General features: G+C 42.2%; 1 non-coding gene across 1 annotated transcript; it reads left to right on the forward strand.

The window, feature by feature from the left end:
* The first annotated feature begins 11,792 nt into the window (after positions 1-11,792).
* trnak-cuu (transfer RNA lysine (anticodon CUU)) lies at positions 11,793-11,869 on the forward strand. Its single transcript has one exon. It is a non-coding gene; the product is annotated as a tRNA-Lys (tRNA).
* The last annotated feature ends 2,942 nt before the right edge of the window (positions 11,870-14,811 follow it).

Raw genomic sequence — 14,811 nt, forward strand, 5'->3', positions numbered from 1 at the left:
GACAGGAATCTATTACAAAGTGCTTTACAGGGAATATAATAATATCTTTATCGACACTAATCGTTGTCGGTAGAAATATTAAGAGGAATTCTTTACAAACGACCTCTCCAGATCTCCAGCCAGGAATTCCAGTAAAAGTGTCTGTTTCAAAGCTGTCAATCTTTAAAGGCACAGTGTTTAAAATCTCACCACTAGATGTCAGTAGATTACAGTCAACTGATTCCTGTTTTCTTACCACTCCTCCTAGCGACGGTGGTCGCTATAGGACAAACAACTCTGACTATCATTCCTCTGTAGTTCAAGTGTAGGCTCTCAATCTGCTGTTTAGCTGGTGTACACGCCGAGGCTGTAAAACTGTGTGAAAGGCGTTCAATACAAAGTCAATGAGTCTGTGAAGCTCACTTCTGTCCAACGACAGCGATACTGAAAGAAGTTGTTGTGCATATCCTGAACTTTTCTATTGGTAACGCCTGCTGTTAGCCTCTGTTAGCTGCTATTAGCCGGTGTTAGTGAAACTTTCTTTGAGGTAGACTTTGACACTTAGTGAATAAACTCTCATACAATATGAGAATTTAATCAAACTGTTAATCAGAGGGAAAGTGTAATTGTTAGGACACTGGAGCCTAACACTAGCTGGCATAATGTTAGCATATAGCCAGCTGTTTTTACTGTTTAGCCAGTTTGTTGTCAGCTGTCCAGAGACAGGAGGTCACATGTCCAGTCCACTGACAATAAGTAATTGTGATAATATTGGGAATAAATGAGCAATCTGCCCAGGTTTTTTTTGTATTAAGTGTCCTGACATCGATTGAAGAGATCAGGCTTGAAGTGAGGAGGAAGACAATGTGTTATCTAAATACTGGTTGCATTCTCTCTTTCCTTCATGTTTTTGCCTCTTTGGTGAAGTGGACCCCATCTTACGTGACAAAAAATTATCCCTCATATGGGTAAATTTAAATTTACCTCCATGTTCCCTCCTCCTCCTGTCACGGTTAGTGGTCAGAAGGACTCATAATGCAGACTCTCGAATCCTCCGTACAGTGCATTTATTTACAGCGACAAATGATTACACAGAAGAGCAACAATTTGGTGTCTGGGTTCTGAGCCAGCTGGAAGTCCTGAAGGCTCCAAGCCTCATTCCAAGCCAGAAGCAACAGCAGAAACAGGTCCACAACCCTTGACTCAAAGTCCAGAACACTCACTCTTAAGTCCACTCTTACCAGGGTCCGGGACTCAAATTCAAATTCAAATTCAAATTTTATTTGTCACGTACACAGTCATACACAGTACGATATGTAGTGAAATGCTTGGACAACTGCTCGTGACCTAAAGAAAACAAAAAAGGAAAAGGCTATGAATAAGATAGGAAATAAATATGAAAAATTAAAAAGGGTAAATTTAACTAGGAAGGAATAAAATATAAATTAAGGTTAAAAATGAAATAACTGTACAACACAAATTAGAATGAAGGGTAAATTTAACTGGGAGAATAAGATAAAATATATAAATTAAAGTTGAAAATAAAATAACTGTACAACAAATACACAATATAGAACTATATAAGAATGTATGAAGAAATATAAATAAATATATACACAATAACAGCAGCGTGATTTAAGTAATGAAGTGAAAACAATGTCCAGAATGTCCAGTGTGTGTAAGAACTGTATGTGTGGGTCAGTACTGTGTGGTGGTGTGATTGAGAGACCGTATCGCCTGCGGGAAGAAGCTCCTCCTCAGTCTCTCTGTGTTGGTCTTCAGGGAGCGGAATCGCTTTCCTGACCTCAGCAGAGAGAACAGTCTGTTGTTGGGATGGCTGAGGTCCTTCACGATCTTCCTGGCCTTGGTCCAGCACCGCCTGCTGTAGATTGAGTGCAGGTCAGGGAGCTCGGAGCGGATGGTGCGCTCAGCTGACCGCACAACCCTCTGTAGAGCTCGTCTGTCCTGCATGGTGCTGTTCCCGAACCAGGTTAAGATGTTTCCCGTCAGGATGCTCTCTATGGTGCAGGAGTAAAAGTTCCTGAGCACCTTGGAGGGCAGTTGGAAGTCTCTCAAGCGTCTGAGGTGGTAGAGACGCTGACGGGCCTTTTTCACCACGGTGTTGATGTGACAGGACCATGACAGGTCCTGCGTGATGTGAACTCCGAGGTATTTGAAGCTGTCCACTCTCTCCACTGGGCACTCGTTGATGACGGGGGTCTGGTAGTTCCTCTCCTGCTTAGTGCTGAAGTCCACTATCAGCTCCTTTGTCTTACTGACGTTTAGAAGGAGGTTGTTCCTCTGGCACCAGTTCTCCAGATTCCTAATCTCCTTCAGGTAGGCCGTCTCGTTGTTATCAGAGATCAGGCCCACCACGACGGTGTCGTCAGCAAACTTGATGATGGTGGTGGAGCTGGTAGTGGCCACACAGTCATATGTGTACAAAGAGTACAGCAGGGGGCTCAGAACACACCCCTGGGGGGCTCCAGTGCTGAGAGTGGTGGAGGCTGAGACATGTCCGCCCATCCTTACTGCCTGTGGTCTGCCAGTTAGGAAGTTGGAGATCCACTGACACATAGATGAGCTGAGTCCCAGATGCTCCAGCTTGGTGGTGAGTGTGGAGGGAATTATGGTGTTAAATGCAGAGCTGTAGTCTATGAAGAGCATTTTAACATAATTCCCCCTTCTAGTGTCCAAGTGAGTGAGTGATGTGTGGAGGAGATGAGAGATGGCATCGTCTGTGGAACGATTTGGACGGTAAGCAAACTGTAGTGGGTCCAGTGTGTCTGGTAGTGAAGAAATGAAGAAGTCTCTGACCAGGCGTTCAAAGCACTTCATCACTACTGAGGTGAGGGCTACAGGGCGACAGGACTCTAGCTTAGTCAACAATCTGGCAGTTAATGAATATCTTCTTCTGCTTTAAATGGAAACTGGCTGAAGACCAAATCCCTGGCAGGTGTGGTATTTAGCCCAGGTGCAGATAGGCTGGGACCGGTGGAAGACACACCTCCACAAAGCAAGGTATGTTTAGTGACAACAGACAGAGAGCGAGAGAGTGAGAGATATGCAAGGAAACCAGTAGACTGGAGGACCTTCACACCTCTGCCTTTGGTGTACTACATATGTGGCTGGTCTCAAGCAACATACATAAAACACAGTTAGGCAGATGTTAAGATGTTCATCTTGGCCACCGTATTCATGATGGCAGGGAAACATGGGAGCTCCAAATAAACTGAACCTGCTCTTTTTTTATGTTTGCTAGAATAGTTAGAAATCTGTGAGAACACATCAGGTGATGGAAAACATAATTACATGCTAATCAGTGTATATTTATGAGCACAATATTCTGTTTTTCTGTCAAATAACCTCAAAGCAAAAAATAAAAGGACTGACTTTGCCTTCAAAGTCTGCTCTGCTCCTGGAAGACTGTTCGTGTGAATCAATGCTCTATCACAGCAACTTTCACAGGACCTTGGTATTGTACAGATGAACAAAGCAGGAAAATGCTACGAAAACATTTCTAAAAACAAACAGAGGAAAGTGTGAGCTGCTGCTGTTGTCGCTCAGAGTGGGCATCCTGCAGAGATCACGCCAGGACCATGTGCACTCCTCTTAGCCAGGAATAACAGCAAAGCACCTGCAGAAGTTCCAAAACCCAGCTAAATCCTGTGTTCATGTGTCCACTTTGAGGAATACCAAAGGAAAAAGCTGCTTGTGTTAACTTTGTGAAAGACCACCTAGATCACAGATGTCAAACTCATTTTAGATTGTGGGCCAGACATCAGCCCACTTTGATCTTGTGGGCTGGAGCAGCAAAAACCATCTTTCTCTCAGTGTTAAGAAGTTTAACTAGACATATAATCCTTGAGATATCTTAATACAGCATAAAAAAGTGCAATTTCAACAGAATGTCTCAAATTTTCTATGAAGAAAATGAATGAAATCTGCCAGCACGACTCTGAAATGACATCAAAATACAGTTAAACGTCTCAAATTTATGTCCTCTGGGTTCTGGTCCTTATGCTTGACACCCCTGACCCAGATGTGTCCTGGATTGAAGCATCTTAGGAATAAAATAAATAAATAAATCAACAACATAATGTTTGCAAAATACACAAATTCATGTTTTGGAAAAGGCAAGCCAAATTCTTTACTTTACCCGAATTGAGATGCTGTGGCCTGAACTGAAGACTGCTGTTCAGTCAATACATGCTCAAAATATTGATGAAATCAGACAGTTTTTTTGGGAGGAATGATCCAATATCCCCCCTCATCTCCTCAGACATCTCATTAGCAGCTACAGGACAGCTACAGGGAATATCTGCTAAATAAGATCACAAGTTACTGAATTTCTGCCTGGATTTAGACCTCGAATCAGTCCACTCCACTGGGTTAATGATTCATCTGCCATCCTGACATTAAACAGAGGCTTTTCGATCAAAGCGTTAATCGGTCCTATGAGCACAGCAGGAAGACTAAAACTCGGCGCCACGGGTGGGATTATCATCATTGTCAAGCTGTGGTCAAACGATGGAGTGAGACAGGCATCTTTTAAACAGCCAGTGCTCCCCCTCCACACGACAAATGAAGGAACAGGCTGTACAGCTTTTACTTCTTCTTTGCTAAACCCTTTAACGCCTGCTAAATCCAGCTTTTTTCTTTCTTTTTTTTTAGCTTATTAGTGCATCAGTATAGACTTTAAACGATATTAGACTCTTGTAAATATGTTTGTTCTCTAGTAATTATCTGGGAAACCTCTATAGGCAGCAAATTGGAGTGAATGTAATATCAAACTGAAGACAGAAGAGAGGATCTGAAGGATTATTTTGCAGAAATCCTAGTAATTCAAAGGATAGTGCACCAAAAAACAAAAACCACTATGTATTTTAACACATCGATAAACCCATCAAAGGGGACTCTGAGTGTTTATGTGTGGCCTTCACTGTCACTCAGTCAGTGTGTCAGACTGAGTAAAGAGTCAGGGAGTGTATTTATAGTAGTATTCTGGTCCTTATTCAGCCAAGGCAAGGCTCCCTGCTTGATGAGCCAACTTGAGGGTCGAAAAATGTGCAGCGCTAGCAATCTGGCAGCACTTAGATTTACTGTGTTCACTCAGATGGAATAAAAGAAGAGCGAGTGTGCGAGGACTGTGTGTGTCCATGGGGAAGATGAGCCTCAGGGTTCGGGTATATGCACAGAATCAATCGTGTTTTTTCCCCCGCTTTTTGTTTTTTTCTCTCCTGATTCTCATTTAATAAGGGCGCACAGACCTAAAGGTTTCTCTCAGGCTTCAGATTTTATCAAATGGATGAGTCAACTAAACCTCACTAGAGGCACATGCAGCCAGCTTTATGTAAGCTAAAAAGATGCAATTACTGCAATGTTTATAAATCAAACAGAAAGAAAACAAGTTAAGCTAGAAAAAAAGGACTTAAAGCATAAGGACATCTATTGCATGAGCTAAAAGCAAACTACAACAAAACTACTGACATTTGCATGGCTATAACACATTAATTACATGTGTAAACACATGCAAATGCACCCACACATGAACAACCACACCTGTTCTTTCTGAGCATCCCACTGCGCTGTGCTGCTTGACTGCATCCCAGCATCTTGCGGCTGAAGCCAATCAATGCCTTTTAATTACCAAGGGCCCAAAGCACTGGTCGATGCAGCAGAGAGAGAGAGAGATGCTCCAGACTTTGATTGATGCTCACTCTTCCCAGTGAGCCTACCTACAGATGTGTCGTTAGACTTGATTAATCCTGCCAAGCCACATCCACTCACTTTACAGACCGCCGTTTAACCAGCCTGGGCTGCTGCGGTCACAAGGTTAAGTGGACATGAGGTGTCTGCACGAGGAACACGGACCCCTAACAAATAAGGCAGGGGTGGCTGACTGCGCTTTACATTACTGGCTAGTTGCCTGCTATATTCTAAGCTCACTGACTAGCGGGAGATACTCTCAGCATGCCAAAACAAAAATCCTTCCAACAAATATATACTCAGTGATCATAGAGCACTGGCAAAGACATGAATCCTTAGAAGTTTTTACTCCACTTTTAAACAGAAATAATGGACTGAGACTAATCTCTTCAGTCATCTTTTTCAGTGTGCTCTCCATTGATGTGACATTTCACTTTGATAAAGTTGGGAAACCAATACAGAAAAGAAATTAAACTTAAAGCAGCAGAAGCAGAAATATTCTGACCTAATGTTATATGATTAGATCTCCCACCTATTCGACAGCTCCTGGCTTTTTAATCTCATTTGAAAAAAAACCCCTACAATGCATGATTCCTGTTTAAAAATATCCTGCATTTAAGTTTTGAGTTAAATCTTCAGAAGACCACTGTAAGCATTGGCGTCTTTTTGTGACATGTAAACTAAATAATGGTGTGATTTGTGGGATATATTTATGCAATAACAGACTGTCTTATGTTTAGTTGTTGCTCTCTGGAAAATCTGCAATTCACTGCAAACCCAAAGCAGTGTGTAGTGACCTGATACTCCAACTACTTTTAATTATGCATTTCGTTATTATATAACACTATTTACGATGTCAAACTACAAAATAAGAAGAGAACACTTAAATTAAAAAAGCTATTTGCTTCACACATTGAAAAAAATACACCAGAAAGGACACAGAAAGAATCAATCAAGGAGTAAAGATCCTCTCAGATGGCTCTGTGTTAAACTGAGAATGGCACATCGAAAAGACTCCCACACTGTTTCACTGTGACTTCGACACAAGTGGACATTAAGTGGACTCAACACATTTTCCCTCAGGTGTGACCACAAGATAAGCAGCCACTCTGTGGGTCTGAGGACATTGTTCCAACCTGACAGATAAAGTGGCTTGACTGTTCGGCAGACAGGCCTTCTTGTTCCTCCTCCTCCTCACCACCACCACCACATCTGATCGATCAAACAGTTGCTGTAGCTCCATCTTAGCCCTCAACTCTGGTCTGACTCTGGACTGTTTATACTACTTATTGATTGGTGAATTTCAGTAAACAATGGTGGAAGCAATACTGTAATATTGTACTTGAGGATCAATGGTCAGTGTAAAAATACTGCACTATTAAAGGTCAACTGCTAGCCTTTTATTAAATATACTTAAAGGAGACTCCCTTGCTCACTTAAGGAGTCCCCACAGTGGCTCAGTCTGGCTCCATCCTCTTTTCTTGTGTGAAACCAGCCCTCTACATCCATTAATCTTCTCTGTGGTCTTTTCCTCCTGCCTTGCAGCTCCATTTTCAACATAATATCCCCAGTATATCCACTATCCCTCCCCTGCACATGTCCAAACCATCTCAGCCTGGATTCTCCAATTTTGTCTCCATCCTGTGCTGTCCTTCTGATGTACTCATCTCTAATCTTGTCCATTCTGGTCACTACCAATGAAAATCTTAGCATCTTCAACTCTGCCACCTCCAGCTCAGCCTCCTTGTTTTTTTGTTTTTTTTGTTTGTGCCACTGTCTCCAAATCACACATCGTAACAGGTCTCACTACCATTTTTTAAAACTTTCCTTTCACTCTTGCTGATGCTCGTCTCCACCCTGCCTGCGCTCTCTTTCTCTCTCATGAGTCTGTTGCCTTACATGTTTGACCACATCGGCCTTCACTAGCTCTACTCCTCGCATCTTTACCTGTCTCCATCTTCATGCATCATGTATTCTGTCTTGCTTCTCCTGACTTTTACTCTTGTCTTCAGGGCATACCTCCACCTCTCCAGGCTCACTTCCACCTGCTCACTACAGATCACAACATCATCTGCAAACTCCACAGAGCAGAGGTGGGACCAAGTCATTGTTTTGCAAGTCTCAAGTAAGTCTCAAGTCTTTATCCTCAAGTCTCAAGTCAAGTCTCAAGTAATGTCAGGCAAGTCAGAGTCGAGTCTCAAGTCACTGGTGTAAAAGTCCGAGTCAAGTCACAAGTCTGAAACTTTGAATTTCAAGTCCTTTCGAGTCTTTAAAAAAAAACAACGAAAAAATAATGTTGCAGTTATGCTAAATGTAAATATTAGACCATGTAATTTTTAAATCTGTGTTTTTCTCAACACATGACAAAATAGTGAACTTAGAAAATATACACAAATTGTGAAATTGCACCTCTTTAAAATGCAGCTCAATTAAACCTAGCTCCAAGAATAATTTTCACCGACAGTTCTGAGATAAGCTGCATGTTATTCTTGGATGCGGTTGTAGGACCGGCTTTAAAATCGCATGACAAAAATATCATACACATTAAAAAAAAACTGTATCACCAACGTAGCCTGGACAACATTTGCTAGTTAGATGAAGTCAGCTATCTCATCTTAGCATATTTATATGCATATTTATAATTATACGCTTCTTGGAGTGAGTGCATACACTCATGAAGTTTAGTAACTTCAGGTCACTGCAACAAGCCCAGGTACAGTTTACCGACGGATGGGTGCAGGACCTTGAAACGCACCGTGTAGAACGAAAGACCATCGTACATATCATAAGTTTACCAGTCTCACAAATTGTCGTCATAAATACACATTCGTTAACCGTTTATTAATAGGACCTTTGAGCTCAACGGTAATCAATTAGTAGTGGAAATAATTTCTGGTACGAGTTACAGAAATGTAGCAGTGACAACAATACTGTATGCTGTAATCGTACTGGGCAATTAGTGATACAAAAAAACTGTTTTATCCTGTGAATAAAAGTATATGTTTTTGTCAATGTACCATAATAACAGAAGCGAAACGCAATATTGTGTCAGGACAATTCACTATTTATGCACAATAAATAAAGGAGCATAGCGCGACAATTTCTGTTCAGCTCCAGACTTGCTTGTAACCTATATCACCAATTATGTTATGAAAATGACGTATTAACTACTAAAAAACACTGACCTTCGTGTAAATGCTTGGAGCAGACTAACCTGTGAGCTGGAGTGTTCTGGGACGTTATATTTGCTCTTTGAATGGCTGCAATCCAGGCCATCCGTCGCCTCTTTGTTACTTCGGAAACATGGCTCGAACAATTTCTCTTCAACGACGTAATCCGATAACAACCGATCTCTTTACTCGTCGGCTTCCCGTGGCTGTCATGTGACCGGCTATTGCAGTTAATAATACAACGGCTTCTTGACATTTTTGTGTTTCTTTTTATCGCTGTATAACTGATTTTAATTGAAAGCCTGCGTGCGCTAGTACCGCTTGCCACGAGTTCCCAGAATCCTTTGCGGTTCTACCCGTGAATGACGTCACATTTTCAATCTCTATATAATATGCATGTTAAATTTTATATTTGGGGTGAAATATCAAGTCTTTTCAAGTAAACCGGTTCAAGTCCAATTCAAGTCCCAAGTCATTGGTGTAAAAGTCCAAGTCAAGTCTCAAGTCTTAGAACATTTTTTCAAGTCAAGTCTAAAGTCATAAAATTAATGACTCGAGTCTGACTCGAGTCCAAGTCATGTGACTCGAGTCCACACCTCTGCCACAGAGACTCATTTGTTAACCTATCGTCACTACAAACAGTAGCAACTGTACACAATTATACCATACAACATTTATAGCTATAAACACAGATGCCAAACCCAGCAGCAGTTTAAACTTGGCTTAATCGGGGAGGAGCTAAACTGCTTATTTCACACAGTAGATGAAATGAAGGTCCACAAAAGGCCCATAAATGATGATGTACCATGAATAAAGCAAAGCTTCTTTGGCAGACTAAAATATATAGAGAAAAATATCGAAATTGTTCTAGACTCTTTTGAGTTTGTGTTAAGCTAAAGACCAGTACATACAGCCGTGCATTTGTTTATATCAAAATATTATTTGCTCACCTAAAGCGGAGTTTTTAATGGTCAAATGCAGACCTTATTATCTCCCCAGAGAACTCACTTCTATCATACTCACTGCAGTGTATATCCCCCCTGACTCTAATGCTAGGTTGGCCATGAAAGAACTTTCTGCAGCCATTAACAAACACCAGAACAAACACCCCGAGGCTGCTTTTATAGAGATTGAAAATGTGACGTCATTTCCGGGGTAAAACCGCAAAGAATTGTGGGTACGAGTGGCGAGCGGTACTAGCGCACGCGGGCTTGCACATGAAAACAGTCACGCAGCGATAAAAAGAAACACAAAGAATGGCAAGAAGCTGTTGTATTATTAACTGCAATAGCCGGTCGCATGACAGCCACGGGAAGCCGACGGGCAAAGTGATCGTTTTTTATCGGATTCCGTCGTGGAAAAGAAATTGTTCAAGCCGTGTTTCCGAAATAACAAAGAGCCGACGGATGGCCTGGATTGCAGCCATTCGAAGACCAAATATAACGTTTCAGAACACTTCAGCTCACATGTTAGTCTGCTCCAAGCATTTCCACAAAGGTAAGTCTTCTGTTGTAGTTATTACATAATTTATCACAACATAATTGTTGATGTAGGTTACAAATAAGTCTTAATTTTAATTGAATTTGTTGCACTATGCTGCTTTGTTCGCGGTGGCTTTGCGGGCTAATGTTTGTTGTGTTTTGTAGGACAACCAGCCTACAAAATGCTGGAATGCAATCCAGACTGGACGCCCTCTATCAACCTGGGTCATACCGAGTTTAAAGCTGCTACCACAGTGAGATTTAATCGGTTAAGAGAGAGAGCGAGATCAAAACAGACACGAAAAGTCCCGCATATATGTGCTCAAGTGTTGTATTGAAGCAATCAGCTGAAGAATAACTGTTTTCCAGTATGCTGTTTTGCAATGTTGTTGGGGTTTTTTTGTTGCATTGTTGATTTGTTTTTCACCGAAGCAGCTAATAAAGCACAATGGAATACAATTTTGCGTCTTTCCTGTAAGATTCTATAATAGAATGAAATAATAATGCCAGTTATAAATAAAGACAATAATTGAATGAATTACGAAACTCTTTTTTTTTTTATTAGATCCGAAAATGTTGTGTAACACTACAACCTGAAATGACAATTAGATTGCGTTGGCCTGTACAGGAGATAAAGAAAAAAAATCTAACAACAGCTGTGAAATGGAATAGTCCAAATCACCAAAGTAAACTGGACCTGGGCTTGTTGCAGGGATCTGAAGTTACTAAACATTTTGTGAGTGTATGCACTCACACTTAGGACCATATAATAATAATAATGTGCGTGATGAAAGTTGGGCAGCACGCTAACGTCCTTATTCCACTCTGTATGCTTGTATGGGTCTGACCCTTTCACTCCTTTGATTTTTTTCCTCATACTTTTTTTTGCCTTTTCGTCAAGTCTGTCTTTGTATGGACCTGCCGTGCATCGTTTTGTACATAACTGTTTTTGGGGTAAATAAAATGCAAGTAGGGATTAAAACTGCAGAATTAATGATTACCGGTGCTGGAAATGCTAGCGCTTGATGCAGTGTTTTGATTTTGTTGCCACTTGTACCTACAATGCAATGCGCGAAAGTCACGTTGTCTGTCAATCTCTATTGTTGCTGGCGACTTCAACCACACAAACTTAAAGACAGTCCTCCCCAGATTCCACCAACATGTCTCCTGTCACACCAGAGGGGACAAGACTGTAGACCATGTTTATTCCAACCTGGCTGGAGCCTACAAAGCAACACCCCTCCCCTACATTGGACAATCGGACCATCTCTCCCTGTTCCTCACACCTTGGTATTCACCACTCATCCAATGTGTGAAACCTGCTGTGAGGACAATTAGAGTGTGGCCAGAGGGGACAGACGCAGTTCTCCAGGACAGATTCAAAAACACGGACTGGAATACGTTCACCCACACAGACCTGGACCAGTATGCCTCATCTGTACTGAATTACATCTCCAAAACTACTAGCTCAGTCGGTAGAGCATGAGACTCTTAATCTCAGGGTCGTGGGTTCGAGCCCCACGTTGGGCGGTGAAATTTTTTTGAGGGTGGCTGTAGCTCAGGTGGTAGAGCAGGTCATCTACTGATTGGAAAGTTGGTGGTTCGATTCCTGGCTTCCCCTAGTCTGCATGCCAAATATCCTTGGGCAAGATACTAACCCCAAATTGCTCTCTGATGCATCCATCGGAGTATGAGTGTGTGTGAATGTTAGCTATAAAGCACTTAGAAAAATGTGCTTGTGTGAATGGGTGAACGCCCAAGTTGTATAAAGCGCTTTGAGTGCTCAGATGAGTAGAAAACAAATTTCCCACCTGTTGGACTAATAAAGCTTATTTTATCTTAAAAGCACTATATAAGAACCAGTCCATTTACCACCCAGAAACGGATCACCATGTACCCCAACCAGAAGCCTTGGATGAACCGGGATGTTCGTCTCCTCCTGAAGGCCCGCAACACCACCATTAGGTCAGGAGATGCACACGCCTACAGCACAGCCAGGGCTAATCTAAAGAAGGGCATCAAAAAAGCCAAACACCATTACAAAAAGAAGGTAGAAGAACACTTCTCCCACTCCAACCCCCGACGCATGTGGCAAGGACTCCAGACCATTACAGACTACAGGACCACCAAACCCTCCCCCGCATCCTCTGATGTCTCCTTTCTCAGCGAGCTCAACAACTTTTATGCTCGTTTTGAGCGAGGGAACCCCACAACCACAACCAAAGCAGACATGACACCAGGCCACCAACCTCTGACTCTCTCCCCCACCGATGTAGGAGCGGTGCTGAGCAGGATCAATGTCCACAAGGCTGCAGGTCCTGATGGCATCCCCGGGCGTGTTCTCAGAGCGTGTTCTGGGGAGCTTGCAGGAGTGCTGACAGACATATTCAACCTGTCCTTGGCCCATGCTGTGGTACCGGCCTGCTTCAAATCCACCTCCATCGTCCCGATACCCAAAAACTCCAACCCATCTAGCCTCAATGACTACCGCCCAGTAGCACTCACCCCCATCATCACAAAGTGCTTAGAGCAGCTGGTCCTAGCACACTTCAAATCCTGTCTCCCCCCCACCCTGGACCGCCACCAATTCACATACTGTCAGAACAGGAGCACAGAGGATGCAGTCTCCATCGCACTGCACTCTGTCCTCTCACACCTGGACAACAACAACACATACGCCAGAATGCTGTTTATAGACTTCAGTTCAGCATTCAATACAATCCACCCCTCACAACTCATCAGGAAACTGACAGACCTGGCCATCAGTTCCCTCATCTGCAAATGGATACTGGACTTCCTGACCAACCGCCCCCAACATGTCCGGCTGGATAACCGCTGCTCATCTACAATCCCACCTGTCCTCAGACATCCTGGTGAAATCGCTGCACTATCGAGAGCATCCTGACCAACTGTACAACAGTCTGGTACGGGAACTGCTCTGCCTCGGACTGGAAGGCGTTGCAGAGGGTTGTGAAAACTGCCCAGCACATCGCCGGAGAACCACTTCCTGCCATAAAGGACATCTACAGGAAGCGGTGTCTGAAAACGGCTGGGAAAATCATCAAAGACCCCAGTCACCCATCACATGGACTCTTCACCCTCCTGCCCTCTGGGAGGCGCTACAGGAGCCTCCGGACTAAGACCACCAGGTACCGGAACAGCTTCCCCACAGCTGTCAGACTCCTGACATCTGACTCACATTAAACACATGGACTGGACATACAAACACCCACAACCACCTACACACACACACACACACACACACACAATGGACAACTGTACCCTCATACACACAATAATAACATGGACTGAACCACCACTCACAACCACTCTGTAGAAATTATCCACATATCTCACTTATCTTAACTGCACTACTGTATAATTCTGTATAAATAATCATTCTGTACAATACGATAATTTTTAATTCTACAACTGTTTATAACTTGCATAGTTCACATTTCTGTATAGTTTTTCATACTTATATCCTGTTCATAGCCTGTACCCACTACAGCCTGTACATACTTATAGCATATTCACAACATACCTTCATACCGTGTACATTATAACATACCATAATAGACCCATTTCTGTAATATACTTACTTACTAATATATTATTATTGCTAATATATATTGTAATATATCTGTATCATGGCTAAAGCACTTTCTGGATGGATGCAAACTGCATTTCGTTGCCTTGTACCTGTGACATGTGCAGTGACAATAAAGTTGAATTCTATTCTATTTAAAATTCTTAATATTCTAAATAACTATCTGTATATGTCTTTGTGCTACAACACAGCAATATAAAAAGTCATAAAACAGAAATAATATCAACAGAGAACGCTGTACTTTCATACAGTCTTTGAGCACATGTTTTTACCTTTGACTGTCAAACTAGAGAATTTTCTTGACAAAATATCAACTCAGTGTTTGTTTTTAAGGAATCTTCACCATCATTAACTTCAGGTACCGCATATTACTCTCAATAAACTTTGACCTTCAAAAACCTCATAATACTGCTTGCTAGGGAGTCAGTTCCAACACTTAATTAATTATCAGATGAGGCCTATAATAAAGACAATTATTCAGATTAGAAGAAGGAAATCAGAGGCTACGGAGCTAAATGACAAGCACAGTTGGTAACTTTGGCTACAGATAATCATCTTTTTAAGTATTAAATATTCTGTGTAAACTGCCAGTAGCAGTTCATATATTCTTAATTAGGATTAATGGCAGGCCAGCATTAAAATGTGATAGATAACGAGCATTACCAACTGGGGAGGTGGACATAAGAAAAATGAAGTCGTGAGGGCAGGTGGTAAAGTAGGGGTGGCAGCCTGCAGTCAGCACGTAGCGCCCCCGTGAGATGGCTCTAATGAGATGAGTATTTTCACCTCAGCAGTGCCAGTACACACAACATTTTATGGGCTCCGTTCCACGGGGTGCATTAAGAGACCTTGTATTTTTTGG

Source organism: Astatotilapia calliptera, chromosome 22, assembly GCF_964374335.1.
Source record: "Astatotilapia calliptera chromosome 22, fAstCal68.1, whole genome shotgun sequence".
NCBI classification, from domain to species: Eukaryota; Metazoa; Chordata; class Actinopteri; order Cichliformes; family Cichlidae; genus Astatotilapia; species Astatotilapia calliptera.